Below are 11,626 nucleotides of genomic sequence, written 5' to 3'. Positions count from 1 at the left end.
AGAGTTGTATCAAAAGTGAATAGTTCTCTTTACCTAATACTCCAGATTTGTTTGGATTTTGTTGCTTACTTCATGTTCTTCTTATGCAATACTGATGAACTCAGTTACTATCTGTTTTAGGACAAACATTTTTGGTGAATTATAGGAGAAAACCAAACCTGAAAGTCTTAAAATGGAATAGTGATATCTTCAGGCCCACGACCAGGCGCTGGAGATCTGTTTGTGTTGTTTTCTTATTCTTTTGTCTTTTGGCTGGCTTTCTCATGGTTACAAAGATTACAAAGAGTTATTTGTGAGAATTTGCTATTGCATTCATGTGCAGAGAGGAAAGAGATGGTATATTTCCATTAAGGAATACAATCTCTTCTAATTAATACAACTGAATCAATTTAGGTCACATGCATATCCCAGAACCAACTAGCCTTTCTAAGGCAACATTATTAGTTGATTTTCTTAATTCTGTCCTGTGACATCTACTTGGGGCAAAATGGATAAGATTGCCATGACTACTTTAGAAGTTTGGTTTAATTAATACCTTCTCCAGGAACTAGAAATGTATCAATTTTTGCTGAATTCTATGGGCTTTTCAGGGGAAGTCCAAGGGAGGAATGGATGCCTAAACTATATTGACACTATGGTAGGAAGTCTGAATGGGAACTGATGATGATTAAACAATTTCCAATTTCCAATGAGCCATCCCTAAATTTGCTATTTCTATATCCGTGTATCTAGCCTAGGACTCTCTTCAGAATTCTCAACCTGTGTATCTGTTATTTTACATTTTTGAATGTGTGAAGTAATTACAATAGTACATTATCTAGAGATTATTAGATACTTTCTGAGTCCACTACATTTATTAAATGTTTACTCTTTCCCCTTCTATTATAAAAACTAGTAATCTTTATATCTCATTGTAGATTATCTGGATAAATATTATTATCATGTGAAAATATTTTTTTTCACAGAATTTTAAGTACTTAAAAGGACAGAAGGCTTGAAGAGGTGTTACTAATAATGCATCTTGTAGAAATTGGGCAATGAGACAACCATGTTTTTCCCATTAGAGTTTATCCCAGACTGGATAGAAGAATGAAGAGAAATTCATGGAGTCCTAGAGTATGACATTATACATCTTAGGGTTTTGAGAACTTTAGGCAGATTCACAAATACCTGTATATCCTAAATGTGACATGGAAAGAAATAGAGGTCGTTGGAATGAAATTATGGAGGAGAAAGGATAGTCTCCACTTATTGGTAATCTTTGTGAGCCATTGACAGGAGGGTTTTCCCCAATATCTCAGTAATTTGCCAGATCATGAACCAATGAATACTCTAAGGAGGGGTAGAGAGTAAACAGTAGAAGGTTAAGAACTAAAACACTTACAGGTGTAAGTACTGAAGTTAAAAACAAAAAAACAAACAAAAATAATTCATAGAAAAAAATACAATGACATTTATTATATGATTTTTTTACTCTAATGCATATTTCCTACATTAAGAACAATCTCATTAGGTAGGTACTTGATTACTCCCATTTTATCACTATCAGCCATAGAAAATTGCATTCATAATATTCCCCTCCATTCTCTTTTTTGAACAGACAGCATTAAATGAAAAAGAATCTATTCATTTGCTCAATCCAGAAAGTTGATGGGCATTGTTATGATTCATACTCATTGCTCACATCCAACCATACTGTAGTTAAGCCACTAGTATTTTCTAAACATCTTTTGATCCCATTCACTTGTCATCTCTATGATTCCCTAATTCAAAGCATCATAGGACTCTTTCTTCACTTATCCTCTCATCTCACATAAGCCCCTGAATTCTTGCCTCACATCATTCTTTTAAATTTTCAAGCCATTTTCCAGGCCTCCATTTTTTAAAATAAATGTTTGCATGACTAAGTCTGGTTGCTTTATTTCTCTTTTGAATTATTTAATGGCTTTCATTGACCTTAGGGCGAATGTTGACTTCCTTAGTATTAACATATGATGAGCCTTACATCATCCTGTCTTCTATATAGACTTGTTTCTTATTATCCTTCTTAATTCTTTATAATCCAATTATATTAGCTTTTAAATTTAAATGTTTCTTACATACTATTTATCATAAATGCTGCTTCTTTTGGCAATAGTATTCCCATTTTATTTACAAAGAAGACACATTTTTTTTTCTCTGAACCTACTTTATGTTTCAGTTTCATCATATATATCATGGGTCCCAATCTCATCTCATGAATAATTTTATATACACACAATGTCTATAAATTCATCCCAACTGTCTGCCTTTTCTACAGATTGAAAACCCTGTATTGTTTACTATATAACCCTATCTTAGTAACTAGAATACAATGAGAGTGTAGGATATGGATATGGCTTATTTGGATTCATCTACTGATTCAGATCTAACTCTCTATGATAGACAATGGTTATATTTTCAGCTAATTCAATTTCTCTTTCCCCTAGACACTGGTTCTTGGCCTGGATCATAGAAACCTGTTCCATATGTTCTTTCATGCTCTTTCTCTGTCTACCAGTTTGATGATGATATGCAAAATTAATTTGGAAGTCAGGATTTGAAAATGAGCCACTAGAGAGAGAAGCCTGGATCCTTGAATCATCATTTGGAAGAGAGCTGCTTATGTAACTAAAACAGTTGTTAGGAATTCACTTATGTGAGACATTAACTTCTATTATATTGGAGCCAATATATATGTTTTTGTTGTTTTTTTTGTAACAGCCATTTTTATACTAATAGAACAACGCTTAGCTAGCTACCTGTGCCTCCAATTTCTCTCCTCAAAAGTGAGGGTAAGAAAACATTTAATCACAGAGTTTTTTTGGAAAAACTACTGAAAAAATATGTGCAAACCAAATATAACAATTGGTGACAGGTATTATGTTCACTATTTGTCGAATGAATTAATTACCTAAGTGACTATGGTCAAATAAATATAATTGAAAGAAATTCCAAAGCATTACTTCACAAGCCATATCTGGCTTATTGACCTATGGTGTTCTTCCTATATAGTGTAGGCCTAGACAATGTTAAACTCATATATTTTGGCTAATACTGAAATTTTTGGATTTCCTATCAAATCCGTATTTCTGGTATATTTTGAAAATATCTGAGGAGCTGGCAAAAACTAGCTCTCTATTTCAACTTGGTCATAACCAGGTGAGATAAATAGCAGCCTCCATCTTTCAATGGGGCATGAAAGCTTCAATGGGTCCGGTAACTACAAATTGTCGCTATCTTATTACTCTGAGGATAATTCATAATTTATTATTGTATTGATGATATATTTATCAAAATTGGAAGAAACAACTGATGGACAAGGAAGAGACTGGAATGTTTTGTAAATTGGGTAGATGTGTGTGTGCATGCATCTGTGTGTGTGTGTGTATGTGTGTGTGTGTGTGTGTGTGTTTTAAGTGAAAAACCTATCACTCTCTAGGCTTTACTCCTTTAGGACAAACTTGCATAGTCCTATAATTATTTCAGTGTTACTTCTGACCCAGGAACCATTACCTGAATAATCTTGTATTTAAAAAGTTGGAACTGCTTAAACAGTTAGACTGAAAACATTTCTATGAGTGGTAGTGGTGTTCTTTATACCATATATAAGAAATAGCAAGATATCCTACTATCACTATCAGAAGGTCTATCAATAATTAAATATTTATGGAAATAGATAAGATGAAAATATCCTTTCTACAGGAACAGCATAAGAATAGGTATTTGTAAATACACCTGAGATGTCTTCTAGTTTTTTTTTCCATATTCTAAATCTTATTTTCTTTATATAGTAAATAAGAAAATTGTGATACGGCAAACTAAGAGCAAAGGAAATTCCAGCTTTATTTTTTCATCTAATGATGAGAAATAATTATTTCCTATTCTGTTAATTTCTACTGTATTTCAGTATTTTTATAGTATCACAGAATTTAAGTGGAGCCCAAATTTGTTGTTGTTTTCTTTGATGACAGATTGGAAGAGTGATTGAGAAAGAAAGAGAGGGGAAAAAGCAGTAAGATGTGGAGGTTTGAAATGCAAAGATTTAATTATGTCTAGTATTAGCAAACATTTGAGGTAGATGAGTCTTTTTCATAAATTTTAAGCAAGAGAATATGTACAGGTATCAGTAGAGAAAAGTATACTGAGCAAGAGACTTGCTTGCCAGACTGATTAGGATTAAGTCTTTTTAGGATGATCCACTTCAAGATTTGAAAGTGATAGTCTCAAACATCAGGCATTGCATATTAAAAAGAAATTTGATTTTCTTATAATTCATATACACTGACAGTGTGATAAAGTTTTGTTTTCTAAAGAGCAAAATTTGTGAAAAATTTGTTTACAACTGATGTGTATTGAGAATTTAAATAACCTCCAATAATCTTCTAAATCAGAAATTTTCCCATGTCATATAAAAACAGATTATTGACAAGCAGTCTGAAAAAGTTCAAAAAAATAGGGCTTCCATTTTCATTTTAGATTTTACTTTTATGACTAATGCCAGTCATTAAGTTCTACATAGGAAGAACTTAAAGGTAAGATCTTATATATAAGAACTTTTAGATAGAGTTCAAATGATAGTTTATACAGAAAAAAATTGTCACATAAGGATAAACCCACACCAAAAATAGTCTAACTGGGTAGCATATCAAGCTATCCTACTAGATAAAAGAATCCTGTGTAGTGTTCCTAGGTTATCTCATCAAGAACCAACACTATATTTATTACTCCTAAATCTATTTTCTGTTCATATGTCTATCGAGAAGAAGATTCATATCTTTGGATAGCTGCTGAGCAGAGATACATTAGCTAAATGATTAGTTTAGACTGATTCTCTACTTTTTCTTTATCATCTCACTTAAGTTACATGTACTAGTATAAGTTCTAACAGTTCTTCCTTAAAAACAAATTTAAAACAAGGCACAACACTAAGTTTCCCTTTTCAGGGATTCATCCTTCATCTGAACTAATTTCCTGCCTCTCTAATCACTCCAATTCTATTTTTTTAACACAATCAGCATAATGGCATAATATATAAACCTAAACTTGGCATTTGTAATTTAGAACATTAATTAATAACTTAGTCAATTTAAGTCATAGCTATATATGAAACTCAGCCTAAAGAATATAGAGATTGGTCTTTTCAAAAGTCTTTGAAACATTTTACAAAGATACAGTATACTGCAATTGGAATGTTGGAATAAACGTGAAATGAGAAGAAGGGGGAAGAAAGAGTATGGATCATGACCCATGGATATGACTATGGTTGGAAAGAGAATTCATAGGTCAACATCTTCTCATTTGAAATTATCATAGTCCTTATTGTTTGTGTCTGTGATATTAAATCATGAAGAAGGAGAAATATGTTGTTCTTTTGAGTTTATTCATGTGTAGGTAGCGTGACTTAGTCTTAGGTAATTGAGAAACATCTTTCGTAACAGGAATTGTACAGTGAGAAAAATAATCTCTAAAGTCTAAAATCAAATACTTCAGCTACATCACAAAACAATGTAAGCCATAAAATTATTTAATGATGTTCAATTAAAAAATACATAATTATAAAAAAGTAATTTCATGTATAAAAATGATTATGCCATGAAACAAAATCTGTATTTTTGTAATTGTTTTTTCAAGATTGATGAAAATTGATTTTTAAGATTTATTTATTTATTTGAGCGAGAGAAAGAGAGAGAGAGCAAGCATACAGAGGGAGCAGAGAGCCTGATGTAGGGCTCAATCTCAGGACCCTGGGATCATGACTTGAGCTGAAGGCAGACACTTAACTGACTGATCCCTGAGCCACCTGGGTGCTATCCCCAAAATAAAATAATTTAAAAATAAATAAAGGCTAAGAATGTTAAAATCTAGCACCAACAAACTCAGGGAACTTCTAAAATATGTACTTGAAGGTGAAGAAAAGTGCACAGAATGAAAGTATGGGATCCAAGGGGAAACCAAAACAAAACCAAACAAAGCCAGAAAACAACATGAGAGCACACTTAATGCCCAGATCTTAATTTCTAATAATATTCTCCATTAAAAGAAACTAGAGTTCCTTGGATAAATCCTTAATTATAGGACCAGGAAATATATAAGATGGGTTTTAAAATGCAAGAAAATAGGAAAGTGCTAAACACCCATATACAAATGGGAGTATGGACATATTAAAGGACAGACAAGAATCAACTAAAATAGCTCCCAGAGGACACAGTTGGGATAATCTGAGGAAGAAAATACATAATTATTGGATTATAACACAAAATATAAAATAAATATTCATGAATACTGATATAAGCACATGATTAAATACATAAGAAAAGATAGGTGAAACTCTTGTGGAAAAATATTCAAAATCATTTATGTAGACAATCCAACTCTCAATGTTAACATCAATAGTAATGAGTCATCTTGAGAATACACATCCTTGATATGAAATGGTGGAAATGGCACATTATCTCTGTGGTCTGACTCCCATGAATGCATTACCCCATGTGCAATCATGAACCACCACCCCCAAACACACACACACAAATAAGGAACATTTTACAAAATACCTGACCAATAATCCTCAAAATTGTCAAGGTCATCAAGACCTGGAATTCAGACAGATGAACTGTTACAGCTAGTAGAAACCTGCAGATGATGAATAAATGTAATATTTCTCTTAGATGGTATCCTAGAGCAGTAAAAGAGACTTTAGTAAAAACTGAGGAAATGTGAATAAAGAGTGAACTTGGTATTATAATAATAATGCAGATACTGTGAAAAATGTCATATATATTTTTAAATATATTATGTTAATGAAAAATATTAATATAGGAGAAATTGGCTATGGTGTACCTGTGAACTCTGTAATATCTTTGTTACTTTTCCATAAATGTCAAACTACCCTCAAATAAAAAGTTTGTTATATGAAAAAGAATGGGGTCCACTTTCCAGTTCTGCATGTAAAAAACTTGGAAGGCACCACTCCATACTAATAAGTAAAAAGCTGTAGAGACTGAAAAGTTAATAACTCTTCTTGGGTGCTCAAGATGAGAGGACACAGGGCAAAACACTGCCCTCAAGACTAGGGAGACAGCCAAGTGAGTATAAGGAGTTGTGGCTTACCTGAGCAAAGACTCAACAGTAGAGCTTTTTGAACCAGTGCCAGTGCAGCAACACCAGAACTGTAACTAATGAATTTATGGAGTCTCAGGGTGGACAACTTAGAGTTAAAACTCCCAGGGGATCCAAACAGAGTGGGGAGGACAGAATTTTGTGAGGTTTACCTTCAGAAGTTCAAACAGGTTCTCACAGTAAATGAGGAAAATCCCCTTCAGCTCTAGCAGAGGGAAGTGAAAAGGAAACATTCTAAAATACTGAACAGCAGTGTGTTCTTAACAAGGCCCGCTCTCAGGAGAAACTAATTAACTGGAGCCTAACTTGCTGTGATATTACCACAGCCTAACTGATCTGGCAAAAGGGAATATCCAGTCTGTACCCTTTTTAGCCATCCTGTCTTACTTAACTTGAGACAAAACAGATAAGCAAAACAACAACAACAACAACAAAACAAAAACCAAACTAGTGACAAACATTTGTGAAGTTCATAGTCCAAAGGCATAGACTCAACAACAGAGACCAAATCATAGCACAATACAACACTTCTCCTCCCACCATACCTCATACCACATTATGCAAGGTCTGTTTATAGCAGTTCCTTTATCCAGTACATCATGTCCCACTATCAGGAAAAAAAAAAATAGCACTTGAAAAGGCAGAAAAAGCATCAGAAACACAGAAGAAATGTTTGAATTATAAGACCAAGAATTTAAAACAATTGTGAAATATCTTTCCATTTATTTTATCACATCAATGTCTTATAAGTTTCAGAGCACAGGTCTTCAAACTCCTTGATTAAATTTAATCCCAGGTAATTGTTGATGTAATTCTGTAAGTGGGATTCTTTTTTAATGTCTCTTTCTGCTAGTTGGCTGATTAGTGTATAGGAATGCAATATATTGCAGAATTATTTACAATAGCCAAGGTAAGGATAAGTGTCCATCAATAGATGAATGGATACAGAAGATGCACACGCACACACACACACACACACACACACACACTGGAATATTACTCAGACATAAAAAGAAAAAAATATTGCCAATTGCAACAACACGGATTGACCTAAAGGGTGTTATGCTAAGTGAAATAAGTCAGCCAGAGAAAGACAAATACTATATGATTTCACTTGTATGAGGAAACTAAAAAATTAAAAAAATTAAAAAGTGGACTTATAAATTTAGAGAACTGGTGATTGCCAGAGGGAGGAGGGATAGGCAGAATCAGTGAAGTGGATTAAGAGGTACAAAATTCCAGTTAGAAAATAAGTCTGAGGAATGTAAAGTATAGTTTAGGAAATATAGTCAGTATTATCGTAACAACTTTGTATGGGAACTACACTTTGTGGTGAGCATTCCATAATATATACAAATGTTGAATTGCTATGGTGTACACTTGAAAGTAATATAATATTGTATGCTAACTATACTACAATTAAAAACAGGTTAAAAAACAGAGAGGTAGATAGAACAACTATGAGAATGCCTTTTTTTGTTTTTTTTTTTTCAATTTTTATTTAAATTCTAGTGAGTTAACATGTAGTGTAATATTGGTTTCAGGAGGAGAATTTAGTGATTCATTACTTATATATGAATCAGGTGCTCATTATTACAAGTGCCCTCCCTAATACTCATTACCCATTTAGCCCACCCTCACACACACCTCCCCACTATCAACCCTCACTTCATTCTCTATAGTTAAAAGTTTTTTATGGTTTGCTTCCTTTGATGGGCTTTTTAGTATACAGGACATGGCTAAAGAAAAAAATCTCTGAGCTAGAGGATATATCAAAAACTAAAAGCAAAGGGAATAAAGACTGAAAACCAAAACAAAACAGATTATCCAAGGACAGTGGGACAAATACAAAATATGTAGCCTACACATTATGGGACTACTAGAAAGAGAAGAAAAAAGCAAACAAACTCCCCCGCAAAAAACCTGAATATGCAAAATGATAATGTCTGAGAACTTCCCCAAATTAATATCAAACACAAAACCACAGACCCAGGAATCTCAGATTATTAAGCAGGCTAAATGCCCCTCAAAAACTGCATATGGGAATTTCATTTCAAACTGCAAGAAATCAGATACATAGAAATAATCCTGAAAATGCCATGGGGAAAAACAAACACCTTACCTACAGTGGAACGCATATCAGAATGGTACCCAACAACTGAAGTATAGGAAAAAAAGGACTACCACCCTAGATACTATTCTTCAAAAGTGAAAAAAAGGAGAAATTTTCTCAGACAAAGATTGAGGGAACTTATTGCCAGTAGACTTGTCTTGCAAGAAATGTTAAAATAAATTCTTTAGAGAAGAAAAAAAATACATAGGTCAGAAACTCAGATCAATGTAAAGAAAGAAATAGCATCACAGAATTATTGGTAAGGTTAAAATTTTAAAAAGTGTTTTTCTTATCATTAATTGATCAGATAACAGTGTGTTAATTAAATAATACCAAAATGTATTTGATTATATAAGTTTATGTAAAAGTGAAATGAATGACAAAGATACAAGGAACAGAAGAAGTTAGGATTATTTTGTTATTACAAGGTACTCACACTGCTTATGATGTGTATTGCATTATTTAAAAGTGGACTTGGATTAGACTATAAAATGTATATTGCAAACTCTAGGAAAAACACTAAAAAAAGTAAAAAACAATAAAAAAATAGCAAAAAACTACAGCCAATTAAGCCAAACATGCTCTTTTCCCAGATGTGCAATGACTGCAAACAAAAGTTTCCTCAGTAGTGTACACAATTCGTTGCACATGTGCATCACGCTAAGAACATGGAGACAGACTTTCCACTGAACGTTTATGTTTAAAGTTGTCCTCAGTTAAGCCTCAGACAGGTATGTGGAGGGCACAGTGGCCAGGCTCCACATTGGCTAATCCATCAGATTCATCAGTTCCACAGGACAAAACAAGACTGAGATCCAATGCAGGGCAAAATTCAAGTTACCTGGCTGTTAGAAGTGAGGCTGCACCAAGTTTAACATGGATGGATTTGAAGACACAGTGGCTGAAAAGCAGCTTATCTTGGTTGGCTGTGGGGCCAAATACATTCTAATCATGGTCTTAGAGAAGTGGCAACCCCTGCATTCCTGAAGTTTTTAGCACTGCCCCATCTTTACTCACCAATAAAGACTACTTCCTGTCTCCAATAAAAGATTTTCAAAAAAATAAAAATAAATAAAAAAATAAAAAACACTAAGTGTGGCTGACCCTTCAATAACAATGAGTTTGAACTGCACAGGTTCACTTATACATGGATATTTTACAGTACTGCAAATACAAATTTCTTCCTAACGGTTTTCTTTTTCTTAAATTTATTTTTATTTATTTATGATAGACATAGAGAGAGAGAGAGAGGCAGAGACACAGGCAGAGGGAGAAGCAGGCTCCATGCCAGGAGCCAGACGCGGAACCCAATCCCGGGACCCCAGGATCACGCCCTGGGCTAAAGGCAGGTGCAAAAACCGCTGAGCCACCCAGGTATCTCCCCTAATGGTTTTCTTAATAACATTTTCTTTTTCTAGTACTTTGTTGTAAGCATATAATCTATAATATATTTAACATAAAAATATGTATTAATGGACTATTTTTATTATCATAAGGTTTCCAGCCAATAGCAGACTATCTGTGGTTGTTTGGGGGAGTCAAAAGTTATATATGAATTTCTGATTGCACAGGGGAGGGAAGGAGGTATGGCATCTCTAACCCCATATTGTTCAAGGGTCAACTATATAAGTGACATGCTAAGAAAGGAGAGAAAATGGAATAATAAAATGTGTACTTAAAACCACAGTAGTCAGAAAAAATAATGGAGGACAAAAATAAGAATGAAAATAAGGGCAACAAATAGGAAATAGTAAGAAATACAGTAGATATCAATCCAATTACATCAATAATCACTTGGAATGTCAATGGCCTAAATGTACCAATGAAAAGAGGGATTTTCAGAGTCTATCACAAAATAAGACCTATGTATGTAGTGTTTATAAGAAGCCCAATTGAAATATAATGACCCATAGGAATTAAAAGCAAAGGCATGGATAAAGATATACTATGCTAATACTATTTTTTTTAAAAAAAGAAAAACTAGAGTAGCTATATCAATTTCAAGTAGAACAGAATTCAGAGCTAAAATATTATCAGGAATAAAGACAAAGCATTACATAGTGATAAGAGCTTCATTCTATATGAAGACATAACAGTCCCAACTGTGTATGTGTCTAATAGTAGACCATCAAAACACATGAGGCAAAAACTAATGGGACTTCAAAAAGAAACAGATGAATCCATATCTAAGTTAGAGACTTCAATACCCCTCCATCACAAATGGACAGATCTGGCAGGTAGAAAATCCGTAAAAACATAGTTGAATGCAACAACACCATCAATCAACTGGATATAATTGACATGTATAAAGTACTTCATCCAACTACAGAAGAATATAAATTCTTCTCAATCTCACATGGAGCATTTCCAATATAG

At 33.4% G+C, this 11,626-nt stretch overlaps 1 pseudogene; it reads left to right on the top strand.

Moving 5' to 3' along the window:
* The first annotated feature begins 9,807 nt into the window (after positions 1–9,807).
* On the top strand, positions 9,808–9,930 carry LOC121492278 (annotated as a pseudogene).
* Positions 9,931–11,626: the final 1,696 nt, after the last annotated feature.

This window comes from Vulpes lagopus, chromosome 5 (genome assembly GCF_018345385.1).
Source record: "Vulpes lagopus strain Blue_001 chromosome 5, ASM1834538v1, whole genome shotgun sequence".
Taxonomy (NCBI): domain Eukaryota; kingdom Metazoa; phylum Chordata; class Mammalia; order Carnivora; family Canidae; genus Vulpes; species Vulpes lagopus.
Note: the sequence above shows the minus strand (reverse complement) of the source record. Positions and strands in the feature narration are given on the sequence as shown.